The 11991-nt window shown below is 51.6% G+C and overlaps 1 non-coding gene across 1 annotated transcript; it reads right to left on the reverse strand.

Moving 5' to 3' along the window:
- Positions 1–1146: 1146 nt before the first annotated feature.
- Positions 1147–1231, reverse strand: TRNAR-UCG (transfer RNA arginine (anticodon UCG)). Its single transcript has one exon. It is a non-coding gene; the product is annotated as a tRNA-Arg (tRNA).
- Between the last annotated feature and the right edge of the window lie 10760 nt (positions 1232–11991).

An 11991-nucleotide genomic window follows, 5' to 3' on the forward strand; every position in this document is an offset into this window, starting at 1 on the left:
GACAGGCTGTGCTTGCCGGGGGTGACGTCCTGGTGGAGGGGAGGCAGGCGGAGGGTGCACAGGCTCCGCTCAGATGGGGAAGAGTAATGTGAAAGGGAAAAAAGAGGGACAGGAAAGGAAGAGAAGAGAATAGAATGGAATAGACTTTCAGACATTGAGCGTGATGAACAAAAGAGCAGGGCAGGAATGGGGGGGTGGTGGGAGCCACTCCAGATCTGGGAAGCTCTCTCTTAGAATGTGATAGTTGAACAAAGACTGAAGAGAGGGAGGGCAGCTTGCAAAAGTCTAGAGAAGGACACCGGCGGGGGACACAGCAAGTGCAAAGGCCCTGGGGCGGTAGGAGCTCAGCATGTTTGAACACAAGAAGACCCATGGGGCTGACACGGTGCGTGGTGGATGCTTTGTGGTGCTTTTGGAGGCACGGGCAGGGCCCGATCCGCAGGCTCCGGTGAAGCTCTGAGGAATGTGGATTTTATTCTACACCCGAGTGCGGAGGCATGAGGGTCGGACTCCACTGTGAGGGTCGCTCTGGCTGCCGAGGGCAGAGTTGATTGAACAGGAGGGGGGCTGGAGCCCAGTGAGGGCACTACTGATTTGGCCGGGGGAGGCGGCTGGGCCTGGGGCCGAGGCAGGGGTGGGGAGCAGTGGTGAGGTTCCGGAAATGTTCTTGAAGAGTAGTGAGTACGGGACGTACCTGCGGGAGCGAGCTGGCGCCCTGGCGGAGGTGGCCCCGGCCGGTATTTGCCCCAGGACACGGATGTGGTGCTGTTGGTAGGGGCCGTGGTGTGGACGTCTCCGTCTTGGGAAGCGAGGAGGCTGAGGGTAGGACAGAGGACTCCCGGCGGGCAGGACCGGGCGTGTCCCACCCGTGCCGTGTGGCCGGAGCCCGGAGCTCTGTGGCCACCGCACCCAGGCCGTGCGCCAGGACGGTGTTGAACGGACTAAGGGCTGAGCGCGAGCGCTGGCCAGGACGGGCCGCTACACCAGAGTAGCACAGACGGGGGCTCGGCAGCAACATTCCTTCCTAAAAATTGTTTAATGTTTATTTACTTTTGAGAGAGAGAGACAGAGCCTGAGCGGGAGAGGGGCAGAGAGAGAAGGAGACAGAATCCGAAGCAGGCCCCAGGCCCCGAGCTGTCAGCACAGAGCCCGATGCGGGGCTCGAACCCACGAACCGCCAGATGGTGACCTGAGCCGAAGTCAGACGCTCAACCGACTGAGCCACCCGGGCGCCCCGTCAGCACTCATTTCTAACAGATCTGGAGGCTGGGCGTCCAAGAGGAAGCTGCCGGCCGACCCACTGTCTGGGGAGGACTTCCTGGCTCGTCCACGGTGGCCACGTCTCCCTGTCCTCACGTGGCCGACAGAGCTCTGGTCCCGCCTGCTCCTTATAAGGACGCTGAGCCCACCGTGGGGTCCCACACACTGGACCCCTCACCCTAACCACCTCCCGCTCCCCCCACCCCGGGGGCTGGGCCTCCGACATATGGATCGGGGGTGGCACTCGTGTTCAGTCCACGACAGTTGCCACGGAAGCCCCAGAACAGGCCATGCATGTCTGCAGTAAACGTCATGGGAAGCACGACGGAGAGAAGGGTTCGTATTTTCCTGGTTATTGTTTTCGTTCCGGCAAATAGAAGGAGGCAGGCCACGAAAACCCACCCAACAGAACTGGTCTGGTCATGGTGAAGTGAACTTCTAACAAAGTTGTCTCCCTTTTCCTCCCTGGAGGTGAGAGTTCTATCTTCCTGGAAAACAGGAAGTACAGCAGCCGCAGGCCCCCTGGGGCTCGAGGCAGACCCGCCAGGGCCATCAGGTCACGGGCACTGATGGAGCCCCCGCCCGGGGTAGGGGTGCTTTGTCCCAGACCCACTGCCCTCAACTCTGCACATGGCTAGTTGAGGGAGGACTCCTTTCACACAAAAACAAACAAGGACCCATGAAAAATACTGCCTGAGGGGCGCCCGGGGGGCTCAGTCAGTTAAGCATCTGACTGTTGGTTTCAGCTCAGGTCACCATCTCATGGTTGTGAGTTCAAGCCCCGCATCGGGCTCTGTGCTGACAGTGTGGAGCCTGCTTGGGATTGGGATTCTCTCCTTCTCTCTCTCTGCCCCTCCTCTGCTCTCTCTCTCTCAAAATAGATAAATAAACTTAAAAAAAATACTGCCTGAAAAAGGAAGCAAACACAGAAGGGGGGGTGCATCACAGACACTCAGGGAGGGTCCCTGAAGAGGGCAAACCAACTCTTCATCTTGTTGCTTAAAATCAGGAACCGCAGAAGCCAGCACGGGCTTAAATAAGAAACGATCAGACAAGAAGAAGTGGAAAACAGGCTCGAGAAACAGGTGTAAGAACAAGAAGGGCCCCAAGACGCCGGCCGGGTGGGGCCAGAGTGGGGAGATGGCGCTGAGACACAGCCGGACGCGGGTGAGCTCGGACGGAGCGAGGAAAACAAGACCGAAAAGAACAGAGTTCGGGGGGTTAAAGAAAAATGGCAGAAAAGAAAAGAAAATGGGGAAGAAATCGCGGGACGCCGCGGCCAGTGTGGCCTCAGCCACGACACTGAGGCGCCCAAGGCAGAGGGCGGGACCCGCGGGCTGAGCCCTGGGAGAGCGCGAAACCAGGCCCCCGCCATCCTCAGGGACAGAAGGAGGAGCCGGGGATTCTGTGTCAGCTAAGGTCCTACGACCACTGTTCAAGCTGAGCCAGGAACCAGCATTGCCACACGCACTCGTGAATCGAGGGTGCCACTCGACCCCAGTGCTTTGTGAAATGCATGGGCACCGGCCAGGAGGCAAAGAGCAGAAGGGAATCCGAGCCGGGGCGCTGGGAGCAAGGCTGCAGGTGTGCAGGGCTCACACGCGATGGTGGCACAGCCCGTGGGGTCCGCAGGCGGGGCTCAGAGTCAGTGCTGCCCACCCTAGACGCACACTCTCCACCAAGCCTCCCCCACCTTTACCGCCTCCGTGGCCGATGGGGACGAGGCACCAGTGGTGTTCGGTCCTTGAACCTGGGGGCCCTGGGGCGTGGGAGCCCTGGGAGGTGAACCCGGAGACGGTACCAGCTCACCCCCGGGGCTCCCTCGGGCTCAGGCGGGGCTGGGCCGTGCTCCCCGGCCACGGCCCGCCTCCCCGTCTCCGGGAGAACTGGCTTCTTAAGAAATCGTTTGCCGTGCGTCCTTGGCTCGGGGTCTGGTCTGAAGAACGCGGTCCCACGAGAAGTCTAGGGCCCACGGGAACTGGATTTCTCTCTAACGGCATTGGAGCTCCTGGCCCGTGACCGACTGTGTACTCCCCTCCCTGGGTCCCGGGACTCGGGCCTGGCCCGAGGCCCCCACCAACGCCCAGAGGCAGCCTTGCTGGCGAGGGCCTCATTGCCGGCAGGGCCCGCGGGGACCCCCGTGCAGCTGGCGCTGAGCGCGCGGAGCACGGAGACCCAGGGACCTCCACGGCGACCCCCGCCCGGGCTGCTCCCGACCGAACGCCACCATGTCGACCCCGGGCCCTGACTTTCTGCCCCACGTCCTGTGGCGGGGTCCCCCTCCGTCTCCCAGGCAACGGAGGCGCGTCCCTGCAGGCCGGGCTTTGGGGGGGGGGGGGGCGGGCGGCTGTGGCTCCCCCCCCCCCCCCAGCTGTCAGAGGACCGGGCTCCTCGAGGGAAGAAATGTGTGGCCCGAGCTGATTAGCCCTAACGACCACAAAGACAGCTCGAGCGGCTGCGGGGGGAAGGGGCTGTGACGGGCGACTTGCGTCTGAGAACCACACGATCAGCTTTCGTGCCACTCAAGACACGACAGAGAACAGGCCGTGTCGGGCGTCGGGGGAGGACTCCGGAAACGCCCGCGGGGGGCTCTCCAGCGAGGAGAGAAGTGAACTCGGTTTGCTAAAAATGGTCTGTTCAGACTCTTGCTTGAACGCCCAGCGTATCCCAGCCACCAGCGTGCGGGAGGAATAAGGACAGGAAGCTGGCGTTGCGTGAGGCTTACGCGGTGCGTGAGGCTTACGCGGTGCGTGAGGCTTACGCGGCGCTCGGTCACGGGGTGTTCCCAGAACGGGATGGAGAGGGTGCCGATCGAGTCCCTGTTTATTGATGGCAAGGGCGGGGGGAGGGGTTTGCCCAAGGTCCAGGGTCCTGAGATGGTGGAGCCAAGAGTGACACGCGCGACCACGGCCACGGCTCACGCACGCGCCACCTGCGGGCTCTGGGAAGACCGGGTCCAGCCGGGTCGGCGGGGAAGGAGCCAGCTCAGCGTCACGGAGGGGGTGGGTCGAGGTGGGGACGGGGCGCCTCCCGCGTCTGGGTTTCTGCACAGCGTGACGGGGCCCCGGGAAAGGCAGGTCGGGGGCCACTGTCGTGGTGGGACCAGCCCCGGCCACGGACGGGAGGAGAGGGAGGTGGGGAGCCACGGAGGGTGTGGAGAGGGAAGCCTCCGGGAGGGGCTGAGGGATGGGGTGGCGGCGGTGGGGAGACTTCCGTGCAGGTAGGGAAGCGACGGGCTGTCCCCCGACGTCAGAGGTCCCGCCCGGGGAGCACCGGGGGCGGCCCTGCTTCTGGGGATGAGCGGGTCAGGGATGACCTCTGGGGAGCGGTCCTGGCAGGGAGGGAGCAGCTATGGGGTCACGAGAGGCGTCCCCGCTCCAGGTGTGGGGGCCTCGACCGGCCCAGGAGCCGTGTGAGGGGAGCAGAGGGAGAGGAGCTGAAGGATTAGACGGACAGCCGGGGTGTGGGGACTCGGCGGGGGGGAGGGGCCAGAACCCACCCGCCCACGGCAGGGGAGGACTCGGGCCGCATGTACACACGACGTCCGCCCCAGGTGACCCACGGGAGGCCCCGAACGCGCCGGGGTGCACGGTTTAAACACATCCACGCAGGGTTTGTGCCCAAATCCAGCAAACAACGCAAGAGCCACGTCTGAGACTCGGGAGGACCGGTCACTCGGAGAGACAGAGACTCACGTGTGTTTACAAGGGACATGACACCCAAGAAGCTGTAACGGCCCTGAGCTTTCGCGTGTGCAACAGGTAACATCCGAACACACTAAGGGCAGTGCTGTCTACGCCGCGAACACGGGGGTGCTGTCTACACAAGGGCGGTTGTGACGGAAGCTTCAGCCCAGCGTCTGAAGCGTGTGCCCAGTTGGGCCCTGGATGTGTCAGAACAAGGAGGGCACCCGTGTCCTCCACGTGACATTTACCCCAGAGTCTCACACACGACCCACTGGTCTGTGAGTCGACGGAACACACGGGCCACACAAGTAGTGACCCTGTCCATTCATTAGGGACATAGACACTGTTCAGAAATGGGCTATCGTTCAGCTGCCAGATTAGCGAGATTAAAAGTATTTTCAGGGAGCCTGGGTGGCTCAGTCGGTCGAGCGTCTGACTTCGGCTCAGGTCGTGATCTCGTGTTCCGTGAGCTCAAGCCCCGCGTCGGGCCCTGCGCTGACGGCTCTGAGCCTGGAGCCTGCTTCCGATTCTGTGTCTCCCTCTCTCTCTGCCCCTCCCCAGCTCGGGCTCTGTCTCTCTTTCTCTCTCTCAAAAATAAAATAAACATCAAAAAGACTTTCTAAAGTATTTTAAATAACAATCGTGGCGAGAAAGGGAAGAAAAATACCTCCGTCTTTGGAGGGCGGTGTCGGCTGTGATCCAGGCATTGGTTTTCCCGTGGGACCGACATGACGCGTTCTAGTCACCTCCCTGCGGAAGCTCCAAGGGCCACATGCTGCCCACGGTGCTGGCCTCTCCTCTGCCACCATGACTGTCACCGTGGCCAACGGTGACCAGGGAGAGGCCTGCCCCCTCGTGGCTCCCACAGTGAGGAGAGCGGGGAGCCAGCGTGAGCCAGAAAGGAGCCCTCGCTGCCGCGACCCCTGAGATTCCGGGGCGTTTGCTACCGCGGCAGAGCCCAGCTCTTCCTGGCTGACCCAGGGACAATTTGGTCATTCTTAATAAAGTGTTAAATGCTCATAAGTGTGGCTCAGCAAACCCACTTCTTAGCAATAATCCTCCAAAATACCCAGTGCAGCTCCCTCTGAGCCATCGGCTAACACTTCAGGCTGAGAGCAAATGGAAACGCTACGTGAAACACAAACCAACCTGTTTAAAGGTACCATTGCGGAAGCAACAAGGATGAGAGGGGCCGGAGCCCCGAGGGGGAATCACCCCCAGAGGCAAGATAAGGGTCCTCAGCATGTTTCCCCTGGGACTTTGCGGTTCTGGGCCTGGGCAGAGCCACGGTGCGAGGGCGGGTCCGGAAGATTCGGGACGTGGGCCTGAGCACGTGGCCAGCAAGACATGAGTTCTGAAGCTGCTGGTGTGGAAAGCTCCAATCTGAGTTTAAAACCTCTGAAATGCAGAGCACAATGTCCTGCAGACGATCCGCACTTAAAGGACGGAGCCCCCTGGGCACCACCATCCCCGTGAGCCCACCAGGCCCACATTTGAACTTTCTGAAGGGGCTGCACCCTCAGCCCTGACTCGGCTCAGGTCTCTGCACCGGGTGATCGTTCCCCACACTCTTCAAAAAAGGAGGGATGTTTTCTGGTGGAAGCCACCCTGGGAAACTTCTACAGATTTCCTTTATACGTGATGTCCAGCAACCAAGCACCAGCCAGACAGAAAACAACCGGGTGTGCCGAGAAACGCGTGACTAAAAACCAAGAATGACAAATACAACAGGGGCAGAAGCAGAGGTGGCCTGGACGCTGGGACACTGCAGACAGGGACTTTAAAACACCTGTGATCCACAGGTTCAAGAAAATAGAGGAAAAAGAACTTTATCGAAGAAACAGAACACGTACGAAGACCTGCATGGAAGTTCTAAGACTGGAAAATATAATACCTGGAATTAGAAGCCAGTGGGGGGATTTAATAGCATTTCAGATACAGCAGGAGTCTGGGTCCAAGAACTGAATAAACGGTGAATTTACAGCCGTCCAAAGTGAAGCGGACAGTCAGGGCAAGCGGGAAAGATGCCTGTCCTATGTGCCGTGGAAGAGAAAGCCCAGGGAAGGTAAGGGGCAGCATTTGAAGAAATAATGGTTGAGAACTTTCCAGAACTGATGTTCAACTCTGTGATCCCCAAGCGGGATAAATACAAAGGAAGCCATGACTTGACACATCTCAGTGAAGGCACTGAAAACACGAGTTAAAGAGCAAACTTTAAAGGCAACCAGGGGGAAATAATGCATTATCTTGAGAAAAGCATGAATGAGATTGAGAGCTGAGTCCTCGCCAGAAAGAAGGCAGCTGGACGGCGCTGGGCTGACAGGGTTTCCGCACTGGAATTTTTTTAAAAAGCTTCCCATCTAGAGTTCCACGACGGTAAGAAGACACTTCAAAAATGAAGACATTTCAGGCAGGGAAACACTGAGAGAATTCATCACCCCAAGGCTTGAGCTAAAAAAAAAAATTTAAATGAGTTTTTCAGGAGGGAAGAAAATGATCCCAGCAGAAACGTGGAAACGTCAGACAGAATGAGAGCAGCGGGTGGAGAAGGAAGGCACTTGGGTAAAGACCAACAGGCATGTGCGGTGTAACAGCAGCAACAACGGATTCTGGCACAGAAAATACATGTGAGATTTAAACGCAATGAAACCGGGAAGGAAAAAGCTGCACTGTAAGTGGAGTAAATGCTCCAGTGATCGAGCAGAGCAGTTCATGCCGAATGGGTACACAGGGGTCAAGGGGGAAAGCCTGAACTGCTAGGATTCCCACCCAAAGTGGAAAAAGAGTGTGTAACTAGCGAGGCAAGAGATGGGAAATGGGAGGACGCGAAGGTGTCACACCAGGTAGGCAAATCGGAAAGCAGATGACCAAGAACAAACCGACAATACCGAGATTGAATCACACAGAACAGGCTATCTCGGGCAAAAGACACATAGTGTCACACAGGTCACCAAAAAATGTAAACCCAATTATAAGCCACTTAAAAAAAGACACTCCTTGAATCTAAGAGCATGAAATAGGTTGAAAGAAAAAGAGAAAGAGAGAGAGAGAGAGAAGGTAGAAAGTGCCACCAGGAACCAGAAGGAAGCCGGTGGATATGCACCACGGTTGGAGCAGACGTTAGGCTGCGATGCTGTGCTGGAGGCTAGTACAGACCTGCGTCGGAAGGATCAATATTCGAGGAAGATATTTCAGCCCTAGATGAGCATCAGTGACATGAAATGTAGGAAACAGAAACTGACCAAATTCAAGGACAAATCCATACTCCTAGAGGGAGGATTTATACACCTCTCTTGATGGATGATTTACTAAGCAGACCAAAAAAAAAAAAAAAAAAAAAAATCGGAAAAGATCTGGAAGTTCTGAATGATACAATTGACAGACCTGGCTTACTGCAGGCTGGTACACACCTCTGCCCCCACAACAGAACTTTTCTTCTTAATGACATCAGGGCGCTCGTTATGATGACCGTGTGCTGGGTCATAAAGCAAGTCTCATTCCAAAGGCTCGAAATCATCGAGGAGTGTGTTCTCTGGCCACCACGGAACTGAGCTGGAAATAAAAACATAAATACAATTGAAAAATCCCCAGCTGCTTGGAAATTAAGCCACGCACCTCTAAATCACGGGTCACAAAGGAAATGGGAACACAGTGTGATTGCTTGCCGACAGAGGCACCACATCAAAATAGAATAAGGTTAAAGCAGTGTTCAGAGGGAAATTTATAGCCTCATATATGTACATTTAAAAAGAAGAAGGGCTGGAAACCAATTATCTAAGCTTCCATTTCCAGAAACTGAAAAAAAATCCAGGCCCAGCGAAAGCAGAAGAAACAAAGTGGTAAAGACACAAGAAATTGATGAAATAGAGAAAAAACACACATCAGAGGAAACGCACCGAGCCAAATTTGGTTTTTTAAAAAGACGCATAGGGGCACCTGGGTGGCTCAGTGTGTTGAGCGTCCAACTTCAGCTTAGGTCGTGATCTTGAGGTTCGTGGGTTTGAGCCCCATATCAGGCTCTGTGCTGACAGCTCAGAGCCTGGAGCCTGCTTCGGATTCTGTGTCTCCCTCTCTCTCTGCCCCTCCCCTGCTCACGCTCTGTCTCTCTCTGTCAAAAATAAATAAACATTTAAAAAATTTAAAAGATGAATAAAATGGATATATCTTTAGTAAAAGTGATCAAAGTGAGGGAAAGGGAGAAAAGCATAAATAGTAGCAGAAAAAAAGGCATTAACAAAATTAGGAGGAGATACTATGAATAACTTTGTTAGCCAGTTTGATGATTTAGATTCAATGGGCACATGCCCCATCTAAAACACAACTTTTCAGAATTGACACACCGTTTTTGACTTAATCTGAATAATCTGATATTCATTAAGTAAATTGTAGCCATTATTAAAATGTTTCTCACCAAGAAGACCCAAATCTCAAATGGTTACCTCGGTGTAACGTGTAAGGGAGAGACCACAGTGATCTTACACAGACCATCCTAAAGAGTAGAAAAGAAAACATATCCTAAGTCATTTTACAAGGTCAGTATAACCTTGATATCGAAACTCCACACGAGAAGAAAGGGAAATTACAGACTGACTGCCTTCATGAAGATGGGGTAGTGTTAGCAAAGTGAATCCAATGATACGGAAGGCTAATAATATATTAGAACCATACGGGGTTTATTCTAGGGATGCAACCAATTCAAAGAGAATTCAAAAGCCAGTGTATATAAAAGAGACATGGCCAGTTCACCTCAATTAGTACCGGATTTAATAAAATCCCATGATACACAGTCGTGAAAAAATTCTCAACGGTTTGAAAGAGATCTGACTAGTATTCCTTAAACTGATAAGGAGGATACATTGCAAACATAGAGTGGGTATCACAAGCAGGACCTGGATGGGTCCCCAATATTGATATTTCTACCCAAGATGATATTGTAGTCTGTAGTAAGTGCATTCGGGCAAGAAAAATAAATGGAAATATAGGAAAGAAAGAAATCAAACTCATTATGTGCAGATGTCATGACTACTGGCACTATACAGAAAAGCCAAGCCAATCTAACCATAAACTCTGAGAATTAAGAAGTGAATTTAGCAAAATCACCCACTGTATCTTTATATGTCAGCGACACAATTTTGGAAGATAAACATTTAAAACCCATACTATTTATAATAGTGTTGAAAAATCCAACCTCGAGATGACATCTTTGTGACGTTTGTAGCCAAAGATGTATAGGACTTCCACACTGAAAACTACAGAGTATCTTTGCAAGGAATTAACAAAGACCCAAATAAATGGGAAATATTCGTGTTCGTAGATCGGAAGATTAAATATTGACATTTTAATGTCAACTCTCAAAATAATCTATAGGCAGCACGAATTATGTTAAGATCCAAGGGATTTTTCACCAACTGATGAGGGTAAAACAATCTTGAAGAAGAACAAAACAGAGGATTTGCTCTATCAGGTAAAGTGACCAAGCGACGACTGGCACTGGGGCAGAGGGCAGGGGTGTTTTAGGTTCAAATACGTTTGCTATTTACTACTGTGACAATGTGATCATAATAACTTGGGTAGTTAAAAATGATATTTCAAGGGGCACCTGGGTGGTTCAGTCAGTAAAACGTCCTACTTCAGTTCAGGTCATGATCTCACAGTCTATGGGTTTGAGCCCCGCGTCGGGCTCTGTGCTGACAGCTCTGAGCCTGGAGCCTGCTTCGGATTCTGTGTCTCCCTCTCTCTCCACCCCTCCTCTGCTCTCTCTCTCTCTCTCTCAAAAATAAATAAATAAAAATTAAAAAAAAAGATATTTCAAGGGATCAATGAAAGATTTCCAAAAACGACATTTCCTGGACAAATAAATAAATAAAACTTCATAATGGGAAAAAAGTTAAGATTATCCAAAGACATCAGTTGATGTTGAAGGATAAAAACTAGAAATTATTAACCAAATTCTAAATACAAAATTCTTACCAATTGGTAATTAAAAAATAATTTTAAAATATTTGAGGAAAAAATATTATTTAAATACTAGACCATCAAAAAAATAATGAAATTGCTAATGACTATTGGATTTCTATAAAGCTGTTCTCAAAGATAAAGTCACATCTTTAAATGCTTTCATTACCCAACAAGAAAAAAAAAAAAAAAGATCAAAACTTTGAAGTCAACGAGTTTTTTAAAACCAGTTCCAAGGAAGATTAAAACAGTGGAGATAATAGCAGAAAATATTAAATTAGAAAAGGGACAAGTAAGACTTGATAAGTAGATTAAGACCTACGAGATAAGCAAATTAAAGAGCTAAGTCTTTGAAGAATCCAACACAACAGACCAAACTCTGGCTAATCTAGTTATTACAAAGGGAGGGGGGTGAGAAAGCACAATTAAACAAATTTAAATCATGTAAGAAATAAAACAAATATACAGACACCTTTAAAAATTAACAAGGAATTACTTGCACTGCTGTATGCTAATAAATCTGAATGAAATAGATAAATGATCAAAGTTGACATTGAAAGTGCTAAGCAATATGAATAAGTCATTATCCCTGGGGGGAGGGAAAATGTTGAAAATAGAATTACCTCTGGACTCAGGCACTCTCATTGGTGAGATACTGTGAAATATGACAGGGCCATTAATTCCAAAATTAGGTACTCAGTATTAGACATTTATAAACTTGGAAAACTCACTAAGTAATTTTGACAAATATTATATAACACACCATGTATTCTTCAAGCTATATTAAATAGGTATAATATGAAAAGAGAAGATTCCATGATCTCATGAGAGTTAAAGAAAACAGTCGGGTTCAACAAAGCCAACAGAAGCTTGAATGTGGAATGGTTAAAAGTCTGTAACATGCACATGTGTGTTCCAAACTTTATCTGCAGCGTGTCCCAATCTTGTTTGTCAATCAAAGGACACTGTCAACCTAGAGGCATCCCTTGGGAGTGGTGTTCTGGGGAATATCCTTCAGGAAGGTCTGCTATCAAATGTAAAAATTCAGCCTAAAAATAAAATGAAATACTAACCAATGAAATGCAGCTGT

This window comes from Panthera pardus, unplaced genomic scaffold (assembly GCF_024362965.1).
Source record: "Panthera pardus isolate Hobbes unplaced genomic scaffold, ASM2436296v1 HiC_scaffold_24, whole genome shotgun sequence".
Lineage (NCBI taxonomy): Eukaryota > Metazoa > Chordata > Mammalia > Carnivora > Felidae > Panthera > Panthera pardus.